Raw genomic sequence first — 24,253 nt, 5'->3', positions numbered from 1 at the left:
CTAAAGAAACATTGAAAATGAAGCAGTCTGATTTTACAGACTCATTTTAAAATTACATTATAATATGTGTGCTATTGACATCAAGATGGACAAACAGAACAATAGAGCAGCATAATATTAAAAAATAAAGCCATATTAAAACGTAGAAGAAATGGATAAATTCCTAAAAACATACAATGTTCCAAAATTGAACAGGAAGAAACATAAAATCTGAACAGACTGATTACCAAGTAATGAAATTGAATTTGGTAATCCAAAAACTACCAAAAAATAAAAGTTCAGGACCAAGGAGCTTCACAGGTGGATTCTACCAAACATTTAAAGAAGAGTTAACATCTATTCTCCTCATGCTTTTCCAAAAAAACAGAATAGGAAGGAAAGCTTCCAAATACATTCTACAAGGCCAGCATTTCTCTGATACCCAAACCAAAGACACTGCAAAGAAAGAAAACTACAGGCCACTATCCCTGATAAACATAAATGCAAAAATCCTCAACAATATATTAGCAAACTGCATGCAACAATGCATTAAAAAGATCATTCACTATGATCAGATGGAATTTACTCCCTGGATGAGAGGACAGATCAATATTCACAAATTCACAAATTCATCATACATCACCATCAACAAAACAAAGGATAAAAATCATGATTATCTCAATAAATTCAGAAAAAGTGTTTGACAACATTCAACATCTATTCATGATAAAAACTCAACAAAATGGGGTCAACATAACAAAGGCCCACAGCTAGCTGAAAAACTAGTTAGCTGAAAAACCCACAGCTAACATCATCCTCAATGGTGGAAAACTGAGAGTTTTCCTTCTGAAGTCAGTAACGAGACATGATGTCCACTTTCACCACCTTTATTCAAAATAGTACTGAAAGTCCTAGCCACAGCAATTAGACAAGAAAAATAAATAAGACATCCATATTGGTAAAGAAGAATTTAAATTATCACCATTTGCAGACAATATGATACTACTATACACAGAAAACCCTACAGACCTCACAAAAAAACTTCTAGAAGTAACAAATGAATCCAGTAAAGTGCCATAGTGTTTCTATACACTAACAACAAAGTCACAGGAGAAATTTAAAAAACACCACCATTTACAATTGCACCAAAAAGAGTAAAATACCTAGGAATGAACTTAACCAAAGAGGTGGAAGACCTGTACTCTGAAAACTATAAAACACTGATGACAGAAATTGAAGATGGCACACAGCAATGGAAAGATATTTCATGCTCATTGATTGGAAGAATTAATATTGTCAAAATGTCCATATTACCCAAAGCAAGCTACAGATTCAATGCAATCCCTGTCAAAAATACCAACAGCATTTTTCACAAAACTAGAACAGATAATATTAAGATTTGTATGGGACCACAGAAGACGCCAAATAGCCAAAGTAATCCTGAGAAAGAACAAAGCTGGAGGTATCACAATTCCAGACTTCATGATAGACTACAAAGCTATAGTAACCAAAACAGTATAGTACTTCCACAAATATAGATGCATAGATCAATAGAACAGAACAGAGACCCCAGAAATAAACCTATATTTGTACGGTCAATTAACCTATGGCAAAGGAGGCAAGAATATACAATGGGGGAAAGACAACTTTTTCAATAAATGGTGCTGAGAAAACTGGATAGCTACATTTAAAAGAATGAAACTGGACTACTTCCTAATACCATACACAAAAAGAAACTCAGAATGGGTAAAAGGCCCACACATAAGACCTGAGCCATAAAAATAACAAAAGAGAACAAAGGCAATAATTTCTCTGATGTCAGCCACATTATTTTTCTAGACATGTTTCCTATGACAAGGGAAACAATAGCAAAAATAAACTACATCAAAATAAAAAGTTTTGCACAGCAAAGGAAACAATCAAGAAAACAAAAATATAACCTACACAATGGGAGAAGATATCTGCAAATGCCATATCCAAAAAGGGGTGAGTATACAAAATATATAAATAATTTATATAACTCAACACCTGAAAAACAAACAATCCAATTAAAAAACGGGCAGAGGACCTGAATAGATATTTTCCCAAAGAAAACATATAGATGGTCAACAAATACATGAAGAGATGCTATGTGTTACTAATCATCAGAGAAATGCAAATCAAAACCACAATGAAATATCACCTCATATCTGTTAGAATGACTAAAATCAAGAAGACAAGAAATAACAAGTGTTGGTGAGGATGCTGAGAAACAAACAGAAACCCTTATTCACTGTTTATGGAAACGCAAACTGGTTCAGCCACTGTGGAAAACAGTATGGAAGCTCCTCAAAAATTAAAAATAGAAATATTATATGATCCAATAATTCCACTATTAGAAAACAAAAACGATAACTTGAAAAATTATATGCACCCCTAGGTTTACTGCAGCATTATTTATATTATTTATTTATAATAGCCAAGACATGGAAGTAACCTAAATGTCCATCAGTAGATGAATGCATAAGAAAAATGTGGTATATGCAATGGAATATTATACAGCCATAACAATGGATGGAGATAGTGCCATTTCAGACACCATGGATGTACCTAGAGGCTATTATGCTAAGTGAAGTAAGTCAGACTGAGAAAGATAAATATGTATGATTCCACTCATAGATGGAATCTAAAAAAAAATAATAAACAAAAGCAGAATCAGAACTATTAATACAGAGAACAAACTAATGGCTGCCAGAGGGGGAGGGGTTAGGTGTTAGGTAAAATAGATGAAAGGAAGAGGGAGATACAGGCCTCCACTTATGGAATGAGTAAGTCATGAGAATAAAAAGCAGAGCATAAGGAATACAGTCAGTGATATTATAACAGTAATGTGGCTAATACAGATGTTAGCTATACTTGTGAACATAACATAATGTATACATTTGTCAAATCACTAAGCTGTACACTTGAAATTAATGTAACATTGTATGTAAACTATACTCAAATAAAAAGAATAAAGCCATATCATATTGAAAAAGGTTGAAGGTATAGAAATAAAAGTCTTCTCACTAAATTGTGATGGAATAATTAGATATACATTTATAAGAAAATGACCCATTATCCCTATCTCTCACTATAAACAAAATTAAACCCCAAATGGATTATGGATGTGTGTTTGTAAACATAACACTTAAAAGTATAAATTTTGAGAAAAAGATAAGAGAATACTGACCTTCAGATAGGCAACATTTTTTAGGTATGACATAAAAGTCACAATCCATAAAGAGCAAATTGATACACTGAATTCACCAAACTGAAAGTAAGTACTTTCTGAAAACATAATTCAGAGTATGAAGACCTAAGACAAAGGCTCTAGAACAATGGTGAATAGTAGTGGTGATGTTGACAACCTTATCCTGATCCTAATCTTAAGGCAAAAGCATTGTTTTTTATCATTACGCATAATGATATTTACCACGATTTTTCTGAGATGTCTTTTATCAGGTTAAGTTTCTCTCTTATTTTTAGTTTGCTGAGAGTTTTTATTAAGAATAGATGTTAGATTTTATAAAAAGATTTTTTTGGTCTATTGAGATTAATTATATGTTTTTATTATACTTTTTTTAATGCAGTGAATTATATCAGTTGATTTGTGTGTGTATGTGTGTGTGTGTGTTTAATTTTCTTATTGTGGTAAAATACATATAACACAAAATTTACCATCTTAGCAATTATTAAGTGTACAGTTTAATGTTATTAAATTCACTCATAATGTGTAATTATCACCACTGTCCATCTTCCTAGCTCTTTCATATTTTAAAATCTTTAAAAGTCTATATCCATTAAATAATAACTCTCATTTCTCCCTTTCCATAATCCCTGGAAACCACCATCCTAATTTCTATCTCTTTGATTTTGACTGCTCTAAGCATCTCATATAAATGCAATCAGAAAATATTAGGGATTTTTGGTAACCGGTTTATTTAACTTAACTGTCCTTGAGTTTCCTCCAGGTTGTAGTGTATGTCAGAATTTCCTTCTTTTTTTTAAGGAAATATTATATTTTTTGTATATACCACTTTTGCTTATATATTCATCCATCAATAGAATCTTGGGTTGCTTCCATGTTTGAGCTTTTGTGAATAATGCTGCTGTGAGCATGGGTATACAAGTATCTCTTTGAGACCATTCATTCAATTCTTTTGGGTATACACCCAAGAAGTTTAATTGCTGGATCATATAGTAATTCTATTTTTAACTTTTTAAGGAACTGTCATACTGCTTTCCACAGTGACTACACCAATTTACATTCCGATCAACAGGACACAGGGTTCCAATTTCTCCACATCCTCACCAACAGTTTTTTTTGTTTTGTTTTGTTTGTTTCTGATAGTAGCTCTCCTAATGGGTATGAGGTGGTATCACTTTGAGGTTTTGACTTGCATTTATCTAGTGATTAGTGATGACCATCTCCTTCATGTGTTTGTTGGCCTTTTGTACATCTTCTTTGGAGAAATATCTATTCAAGTCCTTTGCTCATTTTTTTAAATCAAGTTGCTTATTTTTGTTGTTTTTGAGTTTTGGTTATTCTCTACATATTCTGAATATTATAAAGTATATACTATATATATTTTTGTTGCTATTATGTTATGATTATTATATAATATATATTATACATAACACAGTCATTGTATTATTATATATGTGTCTAATAGATATAATATCCAGAACACATATATATGTATATATACATATATATAATTACATTATGTATTCTGGATATTGCCTGAACAGATGCATGATTCGTAAATATTTTCTCCCACTCTATGGGATGCCATTTCACTTTGTTGGTATGTCTTTTGATTCACAAAATTTAAAAATTTTTAAGGAGTCTCACTTGTCTACTTTTTATTTTTGTGTCTATGCCTTTGATGTCATATCTAAGAAATTATTGCTAAATCCAATGTCATGATTTTCCCCCTTTTTTTCCCTAAGAGTTTTATTTTTTAAGGTCTTACATTTAGATCTTCGATCTACTTTGAGTTAATTTTTAAATATGGTGTTAGGTAAGGGTCCAACTTAATTCTTTTGCATCTGGATATCTATTTTTTCCATCACCATTTGTTAAAAAGACTGTCCTTTCTCTGTTGCAAGGTCTTGGCACCATTGTGTAAAATCATTCTGCCACATGTGTGGTTGGTTTCATTTTGGGCTCTCTATTCTATTCCTCTGATCCATATGTCTGTCTTTATGTCAGTATCACACTGTCTTGATTACTGTAGCTTTGTATTAAGTTTTTAAATCAGGAAGTGTGGGGCGTCTGGGTGGCTCAGTCAGTTAAGCCTCCAACCTTGACTTCGGCTCAGGTCATGATCCTGCGGTTCATGAGTTTGAGCTCCACATCAGTCTCTCCTGACAGCTCGGAGTCTGGAGCCTGCTTCAGATTCTCTGTCTCCCTCTCTTGCTGCTCCTCCCCGGCTCACACTCTGTCTATCTCTCAAAAATAAATAAACATTTTTTAAAAATTAAAAAAAAAATAAGTCAGGAAGTGTGAATCTTCCAGCTTTGCTCTTTTTCAAGATCATTTTGGCTATTCAAAGTCCTTTTTTGTACAACATATAATTGGGCTTTTGATAGGAATTGCATTGAATTTGTAGATCATTTTAGTTACTACTGACATCTTAACAATATTAAGTTTTCCAATCCATGAACACGGGATGTGTTTTCATTTATTTATGTCTTTCTCACTTTGCAGATTTGTTCTCTCCTGTATTCTTCTCTGAACTCTAGCTGCCTTGGTCTCCCTACACCCTCAGCTCTATCTCATTAACTCAGGGAGTGAACCAGGCTCTGACTCAGTTTCTCATTCCTACCACAGCCTGGGAAGTCTCTCAAGACAGTAAGCTTGGCAACTGTAGGGATTACCTTGTGTGTTTCTCAATGCTAAGGGATTATTGACCTTTTGCCTGGTATATAGTGTCTTGAAATAATTGTATAGTATATTTCCTATATTTTTATTGTTTTAGGTAGATAGGTAAATCTAGTCTCTGTTACTCTATCATGTTTAGGAACGGGAGTCTTAAATTAGGATTCCTTCCTAGCTATAAGCAAACTCAGGGATTAACTCTTTCCTGGATGTTAGCAAATCCATCCTGCCTTAGTATCTCTGATACTCTCAATTAGACTGGTTAAGTATTTTTTTCCCATTATTTCTATTGCTCTAAGCAACTTTGGTCTAAAATGAACTAATCTACCATTGCTGGAAGCAAAATTTCTACTATGCAATGAATTTTTTTTTTTATCTTTATAATATATCTCACTATCTACTGAATTACTGGTGTATTCTCTAAGACTACTGACTGAACTTTCCAGCCTGGTTGGAACAATTCAACATACATTCCTTAAGTAACATTTGTGTATAAGGCATTGTATGAAGCAATGTGAGAGTTACAAAATAATGGAAGACTTGGTCCCTATTCATGTAGAGTTTTAAGGGATAATTCCAAAAAAATCATAATTAACTGGGGTATAGATATAAATGTAACAACAACACTGTGTATCCTAATGATGTTAAGAGGCACTTAAATGCCTAAAAATATATACAGGTAAAATATTTGTAAAAGTACTTGCACATTAGTTGTCAAGGCAAATTTTTGCTATTTGTAGGTATTAATAGAGCCATCAATAAATCAAATTGCTTTCCTAACTTGAATTTCCTATAGCAAAATTAAAGACTTACAAGATGCACATAATCTTATAAGATGTAGTCTTCATTTTTCTCACCAATTAACTTATTTATATAACAGAAAAATGCAGAATGCCTCCAATGTTGTTCTAGGCCTTAAGGTAACAAAGATCACTGAGACAAAATAAACACACAAATGTGGAATAAATTAATACACAAACATATTCAGTAATTAGTACTAAAAATAAAACTTTAAATGGAAATACAAAATCAGATTTGCCTAATGTTATTTCAGTTCGGTGGACAGAAATTAACTTTCATCAAAGTAATCATTTTTGAACTCACACAAATGTGTGTACACATGTATATATACAAACATATATACATAAATATGTTAATTTAGAGTTAAACAGGAGAACCATGATACACGAACAGAAGTCACAAAAGGTGGGTGAAAAATCTATACACTGAAAACTATAGAAAGCTTATGAAAGAAATTGAAGACACCAAAAAATGGAAAAATATTCCATGTTTCTGGATAGGAAGAACAAATATTGTTAAAATGTCAATACTGCCCAAAGCAATCTCATATTCAATATTCAATGCAATCCCTTACAAAATAACACCAGCATTCTTCACAGAGCTAGAACAAACAATCCTAAAATTTGTATGGAACCAAAAAAGACCCCAAATAGCCAAAGCAATCTTGAAAAAGAAAACCAAAGCTGGAGGCACCACAATCCCAGATTTCAAGCTGTATTACAAAGCTGTAATCATCAAGACAGTAAGGTTCTGGCACAAAAACAGACACTCAGATCAATGGAACAGGATAGAAAACCCAGAAATGGACACACAAACGTATGGCCAACTAATCTTTGACAAAGCAGGAAAGAACATCGAATGGAATAAAGACAGTCTCTTCAGCAATTGGTCCTGGGAAAACTGGACAACGACATGCAGAAGAATGAACCTGGACCACTTTCTTACACCATACACAAAAATAAACTCAAAATGGATGAAAGACCTCAATGTAACACAGGAAGCCATCAAAATCCTCAAGGAGAAAGCAGGCAAAAACCTCTTTGATCCTGGCCGCAGCAACTTCTTACTCAACATGTCTCCGGTGGCAAGGGAAACAAAAGCAAAAATGAACTGACGGGACCTCATCAAAACAAAAAGCTTCTGCACAGCAAAGGAAACAATCAGCAAAACTAAAAGGCAACCAACAGAATGGGAGAAGATATTTGCAAATGACGTATCAGATAAAGGGTTAGTATCCAAAATCCATAAAGAACTCATCAACCTCAATACCCAAAAAACAAATAATCCAGTGAAGAAGTGGGCAAAAGACATGAATAGACACTTCTCCAAAGAGGACATCCAGATGGCCAACCGACACATGAAAAAATGCTCAACATCACTCATCATCAGAGAAATACAAATCAAAACCACAATGAGATACCACCTTACACCTGTCAAAATGGCTAACATTAACAACTCAGGCAACAACAGATGTTGGCGAGGATGTGGAGAAAGAGGATCTCTTTTGCATTGTTCGTGGGAATGCAAGCTGGTGCAGCCACTCTGGAAAACAGTATGAAGGTTCCTCAAAAAACTAAAAATAGAACTACCCTATGACCCAGCAATTGCACTACTAGCCATTTATCCATGAATACAGGTGTGCTGTTTCAAAGGGACACATGCACCCCCATGTTTATAGCAGCATTATCAACAATAGCCAAAGTATGGAAAGAGCCCAAATATCCATCGATGGATGAATGGATAAAGAAGATGTGGTACATATATATACAACGGAGTATTACTCAGCAATCAAAAAGAATGAAATCTTGCCATTTGCAATTACGTGGATGGAACTAGAGGGTATTATGCTAGGTGAAATTAGAGAAAGATAAAAATCATATGACTTCACTCATATGAGGACTTTAAGAGACAAAACAGATGAACATAAGGGAAGGGAAACAAAAATAATACAAAAACAGGGAGGGGGACAAAACAGAAGAGACTCATAAATATGGAGAACAAACAGAGGGTTACTGGAGGGGTTGTGGGAGGCGGGATGGGCTTAATGGGTAAGGGGCACTAAGGAATCTACTCCTGAAATCATTGCTTCACTCTATACTAATTTGGATGTAAATTTTAAAAAATAAAAAATAAAACTTAAAAAAAGAAGTCAGAAAAAGTATTGGTTATTGGAGCTCTCAATGTCACATGAGATACTGAAGTAAATATCTATGGAGGCTAAGGACTGGTTAGTTTAGGGGTTTTTTAAGAAATAAAAATTAATAGACTTTTATCTTAGAACCATTTCAATTATTTTTTAATTAAGAGAAAAGACGTGCAAAAAAAAATTTGATGAGACTCTAAAAGTAATCTATTGACACTGCTTAATTAATAGCTTGGAGAGCTAATAATTTGTCCCTTTGTAGACAACTCTTGCATCACTACATTGGGCACTTCATTGGCCGAAAGTCAGTCAATAGCTAGTCAATTACAAACCTCCCACAATCCAAAATTTGTATGTAGGGAAAGTGCATCAAAGACCACCAAGAACCCAAACCACTGAAGCTCTAAATCCCCTGATGGTTCAAATTTCAGTCAGGATACAGTTGGCATTGCAGAATATTTCTCTAAACAAGTCATTGTGATTAATTCAGAGGCTAGGAATACAGTTTGAAAGAACTTTTAGTTGCCTTTGATAAATCCGATTGAGAAAGTTCAAGAAAATAATCAGGTCAAAGCTGTCTGCCCCAAATTTTCCAGTAACATGATAATAGTTCTTTATATTTTCATCCATATTTATCCCAAACTTCTCTGCACAGAGCTTTACTTACAATTATGACTTCAAAGTTGATTTTAAAAAATGGTGAGTTGTCTTTCAAAAACATTTTGAGTAATAGATTTATGAGAACATTCTTCTTGTTAGAAGAAGATTGTTCAGTTATAGGACTTTAATTTCAAACTGTACATTCTATTCAAAGAATTCCAGCTTCTTAATAGCCATGATTTTGTGGTAAATATTATTTTCATGTTATACTTCTATTCCATTCTTCCACTCTACTCTTAAATCTTAGAAAAATAAACATGGTGGTTCAGAGATTTCCCTAAGTACATACAGAAAAATAGCGATCTCTGGATAGATAGGTAGACACATGATAGATAGATAGATAGATAGATAGATAGAGGCAGAGATACATACATACATGTAATATGGATATATAGCTATGTGGCTACATGCCTATGTATGTGAGTGTATGTATGGAGAGCTCTTGGTTCACCACATCAATTACGAAGCCAAATAAAGTGTGATATGGAATTCATAATGTTCGGACATTCATTTAAACAAATTCTTCATTCCATAAACACTGCCTCAGCTTTCAAACATAAATAAGATGAACTATTCATATCATCTCTCCAGATGTTTTGTGTTTTGAGACTGCATATCACAGCTGGACCAGTGATCTCTGATTCCTGGGAAACAAAGAACTCTGTAGTTTAACTTTAATAGAGAAGGTTCTCTGGCTGTGAGGTGAAAGCAGGTGGATTCCATGTTCTGCATTTTTCACCCATAGAGCAAAATTTTTCATCAAGCAGTTGCTTCAGGGATAAAAAAAATGCCATAGCTATTATTTCCTGAAATTCATTAAAAAAATCTTAGAGTGTTTAGGTTTCTGATATTACTTTTTTATATTGTGGACTAAATACTGACAAAAAAAAGGAAAGCCATGAAAATAATCCTTGGTCTTTAAGACCTAGATGTAGTCACAGATATTACTGGGCTTCACTAAAAATAGCATTTGGGGTTAAAAAAATAAAATGCCAAATACATTAATGACTCATTGAATTAGAATAACTTAATTTATTGATTAATGAAGGTTTTAACTTCATAGGAGTCTAAATATTCTCTTGGGAAAAGATTTGCCACTCAAGGTTCTTAGGATAGTGCTAAGTTCCCAAAGAAACTGTCAGATAAGCAAAGATAATCATGAAATTGCCCTCCATAATAAAATGGTGAAGTATTTAAAATTGGGGTTAGGGAGGGATATCTAGTATTCTAAGTGATCCAGAAAGATTAGGCACTTGGAGGAAGCGGGAAAAAGATGGGAGAAAAGTCTCATTGGCCCATTTGGCAAAAGAAGGACTATAAGCATTCTTTTCCCAACTTGACAGTGCATTAAAATCTCCGGGATTCCCGATCAAAATGCAGGTTTTCAACTTATCCCAGACCTACTGGATCAAAATCTCAAGATATGAATCTTCTTAATCTTCATTTTCATCAAACTTTGAAGGTAATTATTATACATTAAAAAGAAGAAAACCACTGGAATCAGAAAAACAGAGATATCAAGGGTGAATTTGGGGGAAACAAATAGGTACACTGGTACAATGTGAATACATCTTCAACAAAAATTACTCAAATTACTAAATGCTACATGGGAAAGGGTTTCTTGTGGAAATCAGTGAAATAATTGAGTTCTGCTAACTACTTTTTATGGTACCAAACAGCCCATGTGGTTGAAAGATAATTGTATAGCATTTATAGGAAAACATATCTTGGTTTATATTTTGTTTCAGAAAAATTTTCTCTATTAGAGAAATCTAGTATTTTGCTAGGAAGAAGAGCTAAGTGAAGAGAATCTAATATTTCTTTGCTGATTAAAGATCCTGTACTTTCTCAAAGCCATAATTGTGATCATTATTTTACATTTGCCAGTGATAATAACAGTTGCTATAAATACAACAAAATATCGGGATAAATGTGTATTATATCTATAATATTCTCAGAAAGCAAATGGCCTCAGGAAGGTAAAAATAGGTACTAAAAGTGTTGGGTGAATTGGGAGTCTGGATTTTTGCAACCGAAGAGGGTGTGAATGGGGCTGCAATGAGTTTCTGTTTAGATGTCCAAGCCCAAAACTTGGATATATAGAACTAGGTGAAAGAAAAGAATATGAGAGCAGAGAGCTCCATTTCATGTGGGCACTGAGCCCAGGTATGCACTAATTTGGAATATAAACAGATTATCCTTCGTCCTCAGTGTTGTTCCTAGCAGATAGCCAGCACTGTCGTGCACTATCAGCTATCTAAAAATGACTCAAAACATGAACTCAACCAGCTATGCGAGTGTGTGTGTGTGTGTGTGTGTGTGTGTGTGCGCGCGCGCGCGCCAAATTCTTGATATTGCTTTGGGAAGAGAAAATTTTGGTTAACTAAAGGTGACAGTCAGTTAATTGGGTGTCATAATATGTATTCTTCTTTGCTCACTTTTTGCTGGCTATCTTTTAGAATACATACTCTAGGATGAACGATGCATTCTTTTACTACAGTCAAAGAAGAGAAATCAAGTCTGGATACAGGATAGTAGTAGAAGGAGTTAACAAAAGGAGGTTTATTGTTAACAAAAATGGTATCATAGTTTAGTTTATTAATAAATTACTGATATTCAACCACTTTTTATCTATACAAAGTTTCATATGGTTCAGTCTCTACATCCCATTTTCAATCTGATTATTTTCCCTTTAATATATATCATGAAGATCTTTCATAATAAATTAGTGTAATTTCTGCATAGTTTTCCATGATGTGGAAATTTATTAACTGATCCTCTTTTATTAGACATTTAGATTTTCATTTTTTCCTATTACTAATAGTGCTTCCATAAACATTCTTATAGCTAAATCTCTCCCACATACTTCCACCTACCCTGCCAAGGGATACATTCTCATAAGTAGAATTCTTGTATGAAAAGACATGTCCTAAAATACATTTTTTTAGCTTACGATTTTTCCACAAATGTTCTGTGATGTTGTTTACTTTCTATGGCTACATCTACACAAAGACAGGTTTTGTTATTCACTATTTATTCTAGCTACTAACATGTTGAACATAATACAGTGTTTTGGTAAAAAAAACCTTTGAAAATGACTTTTTCTTCAGCCACTTTGCGTGTGGGGATGGTAAAATTACAAACTCTAAATGTATTGATAGCATTATCTTCCTGTATTCTTGGTTCGAAGTGATTAACACTGTGATATTTAGAGATGATGAAATGGGTCTGCACTAACCAGATGAAACCTTCTCCCATTCCTCAGGTGAAAACAAGTATTCAATGAGAAGGAGTTAAATGAACTCCTGGCTTCTTTTCCACATTGGGCCTCTAGAAACCTTGTCTATAATTGCCTTTTTATTTTCCAGCATCCATGTTTCAGTTGCTCATCATAAACATCAACTAAATCTTGAGGAGTCTTTTCTAACCTGTCCTTGACTGTTTACTTAGAAAGCAAAGCTAATAAAACCTGCAACATCAATTTGCCAGGCTTCATATTGCAGGCCTGTGGAATTATAAAGTTTAGTTATTGGTTGTGTTGAAAATAATAATTGAGTAACTACAGCCATAGCTCATTCAGTGGTTCAAGAAAGCTAGGGTGGCAATTATGCAACTCATTGGGATTTAAGGTAAATACAAAAGAACACAGTCTTCCCAGAAGCTTGCAAGTTTAGACTGAATCTGATATTACACTCCTGGCAGTTGGAAATGTCTGAGGGGCTGGAGTCAAGACACCTACCCCAGCAACTCTCTGACTTATGTTCTCTAACCTGGCTTGCCATCTCTCCGGGGTTAATGCCTTGACTTCTGACTGGCCTAAGACTTCATATATGCCTCTTTATACTATCATGGAGTTACTTTCTGTGTGGCTGTCCCCTGTACATTGTGGGGGCTATGGGGGGGTGAAGACCACATTTGTTCATATCTCTTCATGCAGTCCAGGGATTGAAAGTCTGGAGGGCCTAATGTATGGATAAATAAAGCAATGCTAATTTTAAAAACTCATTAATTCTTTTTCATTTTAGTTAATGGTTGGGTCAATAAAAGTAGTTAGTCTCTGTGTTCTCAAATTAGGGACCAAAAGTAGGAGTATCAAAAAATAACCCTACAATTTTATTAATTCAATCATCGTATAGAAGTAAATATTTAAAGCAGACAGAAATGCATTTAATGGGACCGAAATTATGGGAAGCAAATTTAATGGGAACCAAATTATGACCGAAACCCATAAATTAATAGAAGGCAGGGAGTTTAGGGAAGAGATAGGATGGAATGGCATGGAAAAGACTGGAAGAAAAACCACTACTAGGAAATCAGTTCTCTTTCTTCCCACCAAAGATTGGTCATTTGCTACATGAGAAAAACAAGCCATTTACTTCTGTCTCATAGATTGCATCTCAGAGAAGCCCAGTTTTGATTTTAGCTTTCTTGATGATCAGTTCCTGTGTGAGATGCAGGGGAAATAATCAGAGAAATTCAATACCTAAGTACTTGGCTCAGCTGGACCATAGCCGCTCCGAGAAAAGGAGTTAGAGGTCAAAAAGTCTAGGTGCTTCCTTTAAAACACAGGTATGTCCACAGGGTCCCCACCAAAAGGCTGGATGATTGAAAATGCCAAGCTGCCATCCAGAGAGTTTATGCTCATAGTGCAAAAGCCACACTGGCTTGTATACAGTTTTCTCTGATACTCTTTTTTTGACTCCAGGTGTTTGCACCTGCTGTTCCCTCTGGCTATGATGTCTCCATACCATCATAGGCCTAGCTCTTTCTTCTCATTCAGCTCAAATGTGACATTCTCAGAGTAATCTTTGCCAAACATTCTAACATCAAACTGTTGCTCCCCAAACCATTTTTCTCATTGGCCACACTCTCTTTTATTTTCTTCATGCTATGCAACAATATCAGAAACTGTCTTTGTATATTTACTTACTATCTGTTATTCCCCACTAGAATAGAAGTTCTAGGAGAACAGGTATTCTGTCTTAGTCATCATTGTATCAATGGGAGGTGACCCAATATATATTTGTTCAATGAATGAACGAATGAATGTGTAAGAATCTTAGGTATTGTTTTTTGCCAAGAATAAGACCACCCTTTATATCAGGCTTATTTATTCTCAGCATCTTATTAATCAAGTGAATTTTGGTTAAACAAGGTAAGACAGGCCATGTGGAACAAACAACTGCTTCTCCTCAGGAACTCAAGAAATAGGAAATAGCAAAAGAGAGACACATCTCCTAGATGAGGGTAATGAGAAAGAAGGTGACACAGGAGCAAAAGCAAAAGTCCCACCTGGGTTGCAGGTGACACAAATACATCCCAGGTACAGGGAGGACATGCAGTTGAAATGTCAAGCCAGTATGTTGTTGGAGGCCCTTCAAGAGTCACTGAAGACATGAGAGCCCTAAAGCAATCCAAAAGAAGGTCATAATTCTATCTCAGTTTTACAGGCTTGTAAAGGAAATGTCTAGATAAAAGCAGCTTTCACACGAAAACACAAAGAATCTGTGTTTCTAGAGTCTGAGTACTGTTTTGCTAATTTTGAGTAGTTTACTGTCAAGACAGAGAAGCACAATAGATTAATAGCTGAAAATGGTGGGTGTGGGAACACATCAAACCAGAGCATGAAGTTGAATCATGTTTAGCCAGGGTAAGAGGATTTATGCGCATTTCCAAGTTCCCAAGATTGACATTTCTCTCAGAAGTTTCTTAGGTTTCTCTTGTTTCTCAATATTGCAACTATTAAAAAGAAAAAGCCGCATGAGGGTTATTTGGACTGTCACTCAAACAATTAAATATCCTAATTCCAGACTGGTTTATATCCCGAAACTTGTTCACAGAAAACTCCTTCAAACATCAATAGATGTTAGTCACCAAAGGCCTGATTAATGAAAGGAGAGCCATAGTGTTGGCTGAGAGAGAATGTTGTTCTGCAATTAGGGCACAAATGATCTTTCACTCTTCTGGCTGCAGATTATTTACTTTGGCCGTATTGAGAATAACCTGATATATGACAAGATTTATGAAACTTGAATACAACTTCCAAAGCATACACATGAGCGTTGCTGACCAGATGGAATTTCTCAGTATAGTCTGCATGGAAACAAAGCCACACGTTTCCACGGTGCAACCAAAGACTCATATTGTTAAAATTTTATTATAAGCTCAAGCTTTTCTCATGTTAGCTCCCCTCTTAAATCACTTTCTGTTGATGCTTGTTATTAGCAGAGACCACTGTTTACCTTGGATGGTATGAATGTACAGACCGAAACAGTGGCTCTCCTTACGCATGCCCATATATGTATGCACACAGATATACATATATGTGTACACATATATGCATGTGCATATATATACTTATGAACATAAATATACATACATAATAAACACAAAATAAAGTCGACAAGTCGAAAGTTCGGCCACACCGGGTCTTGGCAGTATATAAATAATCAAAGTTTGGCTTTCTAAGTTAAATTGTTTTCATACTGAAGTCAGAGAGTTGATTTTGTCTTTGAAAATATAATCATTTGGTACAATATGTCCTTTAGTGTTAAAATTCTGAGTTTCTTCCAACATAATTTTTTAACGTTTATTTTTGGTGTCCCATTCCAACATATTTTTATATACACCTAAATAGTTGCATTTTGTTGTTGTTGTTGTGGGAACTGACCTAATTTTCAATTCATGGAAATGTAAAGTCTCTATGTTTATGTATGTACATTTCAGCTGCTTGAAACAGAAAACTAAAACATCATAATTTTTAGTGTAAGTACCTTTTAGGAACACATAGAATGTTAGTTAAGTCTAGTATTGCCATTTTTCATTTTAACTCCTGTATTTTATTAAAAAATAAATAGGGGCACCTGGGTGGCTCAGTCGGTTGAGTATCTGACTTTGACTCAGGTCATGATCTCACGGTTAGTGAGTTCGAGCCCCGCGTCAGGCTCTGTACTGACAGCTCAGAGCCTGGAGCCTGCTTAGGATTCTGTGTCTCCCTCTCTCTGCCCCTCCCCCAGTCGCGCTCTGTCTCTCTTTCAAAAATGAACATTACAAAATTAATAAAAAAATAAAGTAATAGATCACTGTTTGTAACCTTTATCCATTACACATAGGGTGACTATGTCACCTGTCATTTTAAATATAAAGTTATCATCTGCTGAGATATCTTATTCTCATTCATACCAATCAATATTCATTGGAAAAAAAATGTCAGTTTTAATCATATCATGCCTCATTGGAAGTAAAATAATTAACTATTTATGGATGATGTCATTTCAGTTTTCTAACAAATTTTTCAAAGGGATATATACACCCATATGTTTATAGAAGCAATATCTACAATAGCCATATTATGGAAGCAGCCTAATTGTCCATTCATATATGACTGGATAAAGAAGAGGTGGTATGTATACAATGGAATATTATTCAGCTGTAAAAAAGACTGGAAACCAAGATTAAAATTCTTAACTGGAATTTTCCACTTGAATAAAAATTCCAGAGAGTCATGTAAATGACTCCCCAATTCCTACTTATTCCATAGTATCTTCCCAGACTGAATGGAGAGGTCCTTTTTAATTCATAAAACAAATCAACTGCTCAGTGGAATGCTCAGCTCAAACACGAAATACTGTTCCCATCAGCAATACTAATGTTTACCTTATTTGTAAAAATAACACACAGTCACTGAGAATGTAAGCCAGAATTTAATATTTTTCTTCCTTCGTCTATGTTCTTCCTAAATATTTGTATTCATTTGAGGGTTGTCGAAGGGGAGGGAATTAATATTTACCCTACCATCTATCTTGAACCAGAGGTTATTTAGGAAGTTATATACTACCTTTCTCTCTTAATCCTCACAAAACCTCTATGCTGTTCCTATTATATCCTTTTCATAGATGATAAAATTAAGGCTTAGAAAGTTAAACAATTTGCTTAAAGTCATGCATAACCAGAACCCAAATCTCTAATTAAGAAAGAAAATCAGAGTTAAATGCTCACAATAGATTTTAAGTACTCTGTAAGATGACTTCTACAGATCTCTTCACAATATCAAGGATAATCGTAAAGTACACAATTTCTGATAAAGAGAATGCTTTTGACATTATCACTTCTTTATTTACTGACCTTAGCACTTTTACATTTACTATGAGGTTTGCAAGCCCATAGGGAGTGAAATGATGCAGTGGTGAAATTAATCAATAGAGTGTTGAATCAGGCATGACCTCCAGGGCAAGGAAGCTGCTACAAGCCTAAAAGTATAACATGCTCCAACTAAAACAAGAGCCACAAAAATGCTCCTGTAGTGCTTCAGGGCCATGCCTGCCCCAAGACTGATGGAGGAGGCAGAGTGAGCCAGGGAAGGAATAAAAGTAGAGCCTCTGGGTCCAGTATTCTTATGACACACCAGCCTATTGTTCTGGCCTACACCTTGTACTGCCAACTGACCACACTAAGGCATGGGCTTCATTCAACAGGTTCGCTTGTGGTGGGGAAGCAGGTTCATACAGTGTTTAGAGATGAGATCTCTGGAACCAGGCTGCGTGGATCTAAATTTCAACTGGTCACCTATTATCTATCTGCATGGTCTTCAAAAGTAATTTTAATGAGGGCCTTATCTGTGAAATGGGCATGATGCAATGAAATGAAGTAATGTGGATGGAATATGAAGAATTAAGTGTGGCACATAAGAAAATCCCGTAACTGATATTCTTATTATTAAAAAGCCTTTCCACTGCCTCTAAGACAAACACATTTTCTCCTCTTTTGATGGCAAGTTTATCTTTGAAGGTAAAAAAAGAAAAAAAAACACCAAAAAAAACCATTCCTCCTTCTCCATGGCTCTGCACCTCAACAACATTATTCTTGCTTAACCAAACCCATTACATATTTAAGAAGAAAGAAGGGATAAGCCAGGTTGATTTGCATCAGGACCTAGTTTAGTAATTGCATCAATGTGTTTACCTTTTAATTCTAACCTCAGTGAAAAGGTCAAAAATTGTCATTCATATGTGCAATCTTAACAAAGCAGAACTTAGATCTTCTCTCCAAAAAGCTAGGCAAGTTTCTGATTACCAAGGCAAGCTGTGTTAGAATAAAATTATTCTCATGGAACCAGAAAGAAAATAAAACAGCTCAAGAAACTCAACAAATAATAATAATAATAAAATAGGCATTCATATATAATACACACACACGGTTATTAGGAGAATCTATGACACACTTAACCTAAATCTTTAAGACAGGATTAAAATATTACTCTTGTTGGCATTTAGGTATCATTACATGTGGCAAGAAAAGATTCAAGAATTTGGTATGAAAAATACCCAGGTGTTAATGTGCCGGTTCAGTCAAGCATGCCCTAGAGACCTGGACCTCTCCAGGGATGCAATACTGTTCTGGTCTAGTGGGTACTGTCATCAATGTGACCTTTACAGAGGTGGCCTGAATAAGTTATCACCATAAAGCTCTTGGAATGAAAAGCACCACATCAGTACTTACTGTGCTTTGCATTTTTTATGACTCAAATCTTTTACAAGAGATGAGCAGCTCCTGAAGATATTACAAGAGTGGTTTATAAATAGGAAGTAGCTATACTTGCAATTCATTGGTTTCTGAAAAGTTGTAATTGCTATATGAATATTTTTATAGCGTAAATGTTAATTGAAACATTCACTAAATAACAGAAAAAATGGCAGGCCTATAAATAACAATGCTACTTAAGGAGTGCAAAGGCTTATTTTTAGAAAACGTGAAGGTATGGTTTTTGTTTCCTTCCTACAAAAAGATTAATAAAAATAAAACCCTCTCTGGGAACAGACTACCATCCACTTGTGGTATATTTCTTCCTGTGTTGCCAAACCAGCAATCACCATTGATGCCTCCATCTTGGTATGGGGCATCCCAACATGGTTGCCATTTTGTTTCTTCCTACCAAAGAAAAGGCCAGCTGTCTACACCCAGCTGTTTTTATCAGCTATAAAAGATAATTTTGCTGCATTAACTCCATAAATTTGATAGATCCAGCAAAGCTTCTATGGCATAATGGCTTAATTTTTCATTCTAATAATAACTTCCTGCCATCTGAAACGAATACAATCAAAACCAAACATTTCTGTTCTGTAACATGATGTATGACCAATGTACACACTGCTTAGGAGGCCCTGGGCAGGGAAGTCCTGGCCCCTTTTCCAATTCGCAGAAAGGCAGTAAAAGCACGAACACCAGGGAAAGGGCTGATGGTAAAGGAGCTTGAGGGAAAGTGACCCAGCTGTCCTCTATTCTTAAATCCAGAATTGGCCATCGGCCTAATTCAGGATGAGGCATGTTTTAGGATCTTTACATAGTGCTTTGGTTGTTTCTCAATCACCGTCTTCTTCAGCTTTGAATAGTTCCCTGAAAACCTCTCATCTATTTCTTTCCCTCTTTTTCTTTTCTCTCCCTCCCTCCTACCATTATATGCATAAAAGTTAATTCGATTATTCACTTGTTTGTATAGATTTTTTGGCTGAGAACTTAGAAGTGTTTCTTTTTAAATGCCAGAACATATCTTGATACATTTAAGTGAAAATAAGGTCATGCAAATTTGTGCCAACAAGCTACTCAGGTTTTATGTAGTTATTGATTTATCTACCTAATGAAACTGAATATCAGCAAATTGTTTTTCATTTTTTATAAAGGAGATCACTTTCTGGAAGGAAAATGTAGTGAATTCAAGTGCAAATTTCCTATTTTTGGAATGTGGTGGATTCATTTTCATCAATAAATCAACATTTCATCTACTATCAACTTTCCTATGTATGCCCTTTTTGCAAATGATCACAGCCTTGCAAGCAAAAATTGCAAAATACTTTAAACTCCCTGTTCCTTCATTAAATCAGTACTCAATGGTTGTTTTTTTCTACTTTGTATTTTTTTCTATATTTTCTCAGTTTTTTAGTCTATCTCCTTAATCACTCAGCCATGCCAACATGTTTCCAAGTTTTCTACATAGAAAATCTTTTACTTCTAAAATTGAAGGAACATCTACAAACATAATTTTTAAAAATATCTTTCGGGGCACCTGGGTGGCTCAGTCGGTTGAGCATCTGACTTCGGCTCAGGTCATGACCTCACAGCTCTTGAGTTCAAGCTCCACCTCGGACTCTGTGGTGACAGCTCAGAGCCTGAAGCTCCTTCCCCCTCTCTCTCTCTGCCCTCCCCTCTCTCTCTCTCTCTCTCTCTCTCTCTCAAAAATAAATAAACGTTAAAAAAAATTTAAATATATTTTTCAAAGTGTTTCACAATTTCATGTTATGCCTGTGGAAATTTACAAAAGAAAACCTCACCGTTGCTGATAAGTGAGCTATGGAGAAACCCCATATAAGGAGTATAATATAAGAATGAAGGATCATTTTTAGGTTAACTGTTTAAAACACCCAATCACAGTAGAGGAAATATTTTTTTGGATGGTTTTGAAAAGCTTATACCTCTCTCCATCTAGTAAATAACACTCTTTTCCAAATGTAACAATGCTATTGAAAATATGTCTGAGTGAGGGTCCCAAACACAATTTCTTTTCTGCACTTAAAAAAAATTTCTTTTCAAAATAAATTCAAATTTGCGGAAAAAGTATAATGGTACAAAGAACTTCTGAATATTCTTACTCCAATTCACCAAGGTTTAACACTTTGCCACACTGTGTTATCATTCTCTCTCTAGATAATTCGTATTTTTTCCCAAAATATATAAGAATAGTTGCACACATTATGCCCTTTAATCTTTAATGTTTTGGTGTTTATTTCCTAAAAGCAAATGTTCAAATTCAGAGAACTGAATGCTGATATAATGCTGTCATCTAAGATACAACCCATATTTCAATTTCTTTGATTGTTCCAATAACGATCTTTATAACAATGTTTTCCAATACAGGATACCACCCAGCATCTCTTTAGTATCCCTTAATCTGGAACAGTTCATCAGACTTTCTTTGTCGTTCTTGGCTTTGATATGCAAACATACTGAAAAAATACAGGCCAACTGTTTTACACAAAATCTCATCATTTGAGTTTTTTTCCTGATGTTTCCTCAGGTTCAGATTATTCGTTTTGGCTAGAATACTACATAAGCAAAGTTTCCATCCAGGTTATTGTATCAGAAGGGATGTGATGTCTGTGTGTCCTTTATTAATGACATTGATTTTAATTATTTGGTTGAGGTACCACTGCAGCAAACATCCCTACTACCAAGAGTTCAAGGTTCCTCTGCAGTGCTTTTTTCCTTCCTTTTCCTTCTTCTGTTCTTCCTCCTTCTTCTTCCGACCCCCTCTTCTTCTTCCTCTTCTTTATAAGACTAACAGTATATAGTCAATGCAGTGCATTCAGAAGTCATTTGAATTAGTTATCTCCCCTTAGTTGTAAATATTTTGTTTGAAATAAGTTATTTCTCCTTGCGTTTAGTTTTAGAGACACTCCCAACCCTTGTTAATTTTTTTTAATATGCAGAATACTTAGGATTCCAAAAGTCAGAGAAAATTACTCTCTTCTTATAATGCTTCCCTCCTCCATTAAGAATCAGTCCCATAAGTTTCTGGTTTATCCTTTCCTATGTTTCTTTTTACAAAAATAAGGATATTTTCTTATTTCTCCTTTCTTGAATAAAGGGTAGCATGCTATAAAGACTCTCGCACTTTGCTTTTCTCCCCTTAACAATGTATATCGGTAATTAATCTCTATCAGTTCATAAAGATCTAGCTGATTCTTTTTTATAGTTGCACAGTACTCCATTGTGTGTATGCCCCATAGTTTATTCAATCAATATTCTTTGTTCTGGCAATTTAGAATTGCCAGTAGTTTGTAATTACAACTGACACTTGTTAGAGGTACATATTCAGGCTGAATTCCTAGCCATGGAATTTCTGGGCCAAATACATTTCTAATTTTGTTAAACACTGTCAGACTGTCCTTCAAAGGGGTTGTTCCATTTTGCATTGCCACCAGTAATGAATGAGAAAACCTGTTTTCCAACTGCCTCCCCAACAGTACATTGTCAACCTTTTGAAATTTTGCCTATCTAATTAGTGAGAAATAGTACTGAGTGTAGTGTTGAATTTATATTTCCTTTATGAAAGAAGTTGAACATCTTTTAATAGATTTGCAGGGCATTTTAATATCTTTTAAAAAATTATCTATTTAGGTGCTTTGCTCATTTTGAAATTCTAGTCTTTTTGTCCTCTTTGAAAGTTCTTTGTAGAACAAAACATTATCCCTTTAAATAAATAAATATCATGCAAATATTGTTTCTATATTTGACATTTGTCTTTAGAAAAATGCATGTAAATGCTTTAATTATTTTATGTAGTAAAATGAATAAAGCTTTCATTGTTTCTGGATTTTGAGTCATAGTTCTAAACCTTCCCCTACACCTGTGCTATGCTTCATTCTTGTATTTGTACAATTTCATTTTCACATGTAAAATTTTAATTCATTTGTAGTTCATTATTTTGTATAGTTTGAGGAAAGGAATGGGTTAATTTTTTAATTAAAAAAAATTGAACATTAGAACTAGTCAGTCACTGAAGGCTTGGAAAAATTATGGGGTATTTGGGCATAGTCCCTTGTCGAGTAGTTCTCTGTTAACCTTGTCCTTTAAAAAAAAAAATCTCTCTATGCGTTAACTTTGATAAACTCTATTTTCCTTGGAAACCGTACACTTCATTTAGCTTTTCATATTTACTTGCAGGGAGGTATGCAAAGTAATTTCTTAGGTTTTTCAAATATTTCCTCTGAATCAATGGTTATTTGTTCCCTGTCATTTCTTATTTTGTATATCTGTGTATTCTCTTATTTCTTGATTAAATAGTGCCTTGAGTTTTTTTTCAAAGAAACGGAACTTTGGTATATTAAATTGACCTACTGTTCTATATTCTCACTCATTAATTACTGTTTTTATTTTTATGGATTATTATCTTGTGCTTCCTTTTTGTTCACTTTGTTTTCCATTCTTTAGATTTTTGTGTTGGAAATTGAATTCATTTACTTTTATTGTTTTATTGATATTGATATATGTGTTTAAAACTGTGAAGTTTTCTGACTGCTACTTTAAATGAATAGCATAAATTCGAGTATACATTATTCATTATAATCATTTTTCAGAAATATTTTAATTCTGTTTGCATTTCCCCTTTTGGTTAAGTGTAAAGATTTTTTTTAGCATTTCCAAGTAGAATAAGCTTTCATTTAATTTTTTTTATTTTTAGCTTTATTCTATTGTAATCAGAGAATGTTGCCTTTAATATTCAAATGCCCTGTAACTTATGAAATTATCTGAGTAACTTATTGCTGATCAATTTTTGTGAATATTCTATGTGCACTTGATAAGAAGGTATATTATTATAGGAGTATTGTATGTTGATGTGTATCTGTAAGATCTTATTACTGATTATGTTGTTTAGTTCTGCTATATCCTTATTTTTTAATCCAGTTGACCTGTTTTATACTAAATATGGAGTGTTAAAACATCCATATTATCGGGGCACCTGGGTGGCTCAGTCGGTTGGGCGTCTGACTTCAGCTCAGGTCATGATCTTATAGTTCATGAGGTCGAGCCCCGCATTGGGCTCTGTGATGACAGCACGGAACCTGGAGCCTGCTTCAGATTCTGTCTCTCTCTCTCTGCCTCTCCCCTGTTTGCGTTCTGTCTCAAAAATAAACACTAAAATTAAAAAAAAAAATCTTATTATCAATGTTTTTGTTTGATTCAAAGATATTCATAACCCAAATCTATATTAT

Source organism: Panthera onca, chromosome A3, assembly GCF_046562875.1.
Source record: "Panthera onca isolate mPanOnc1 chromosome A3, mPanOnc1 haplotype 2, whole genome shotgun sequence".
NCBI lineage: Eukaryota > Metazoa > Chordata > Mammalia > Carnivora > Felidae > Panthera > Panthera onca.
This window is presented reverse-complemented; position numbering follows the sequence as displayed.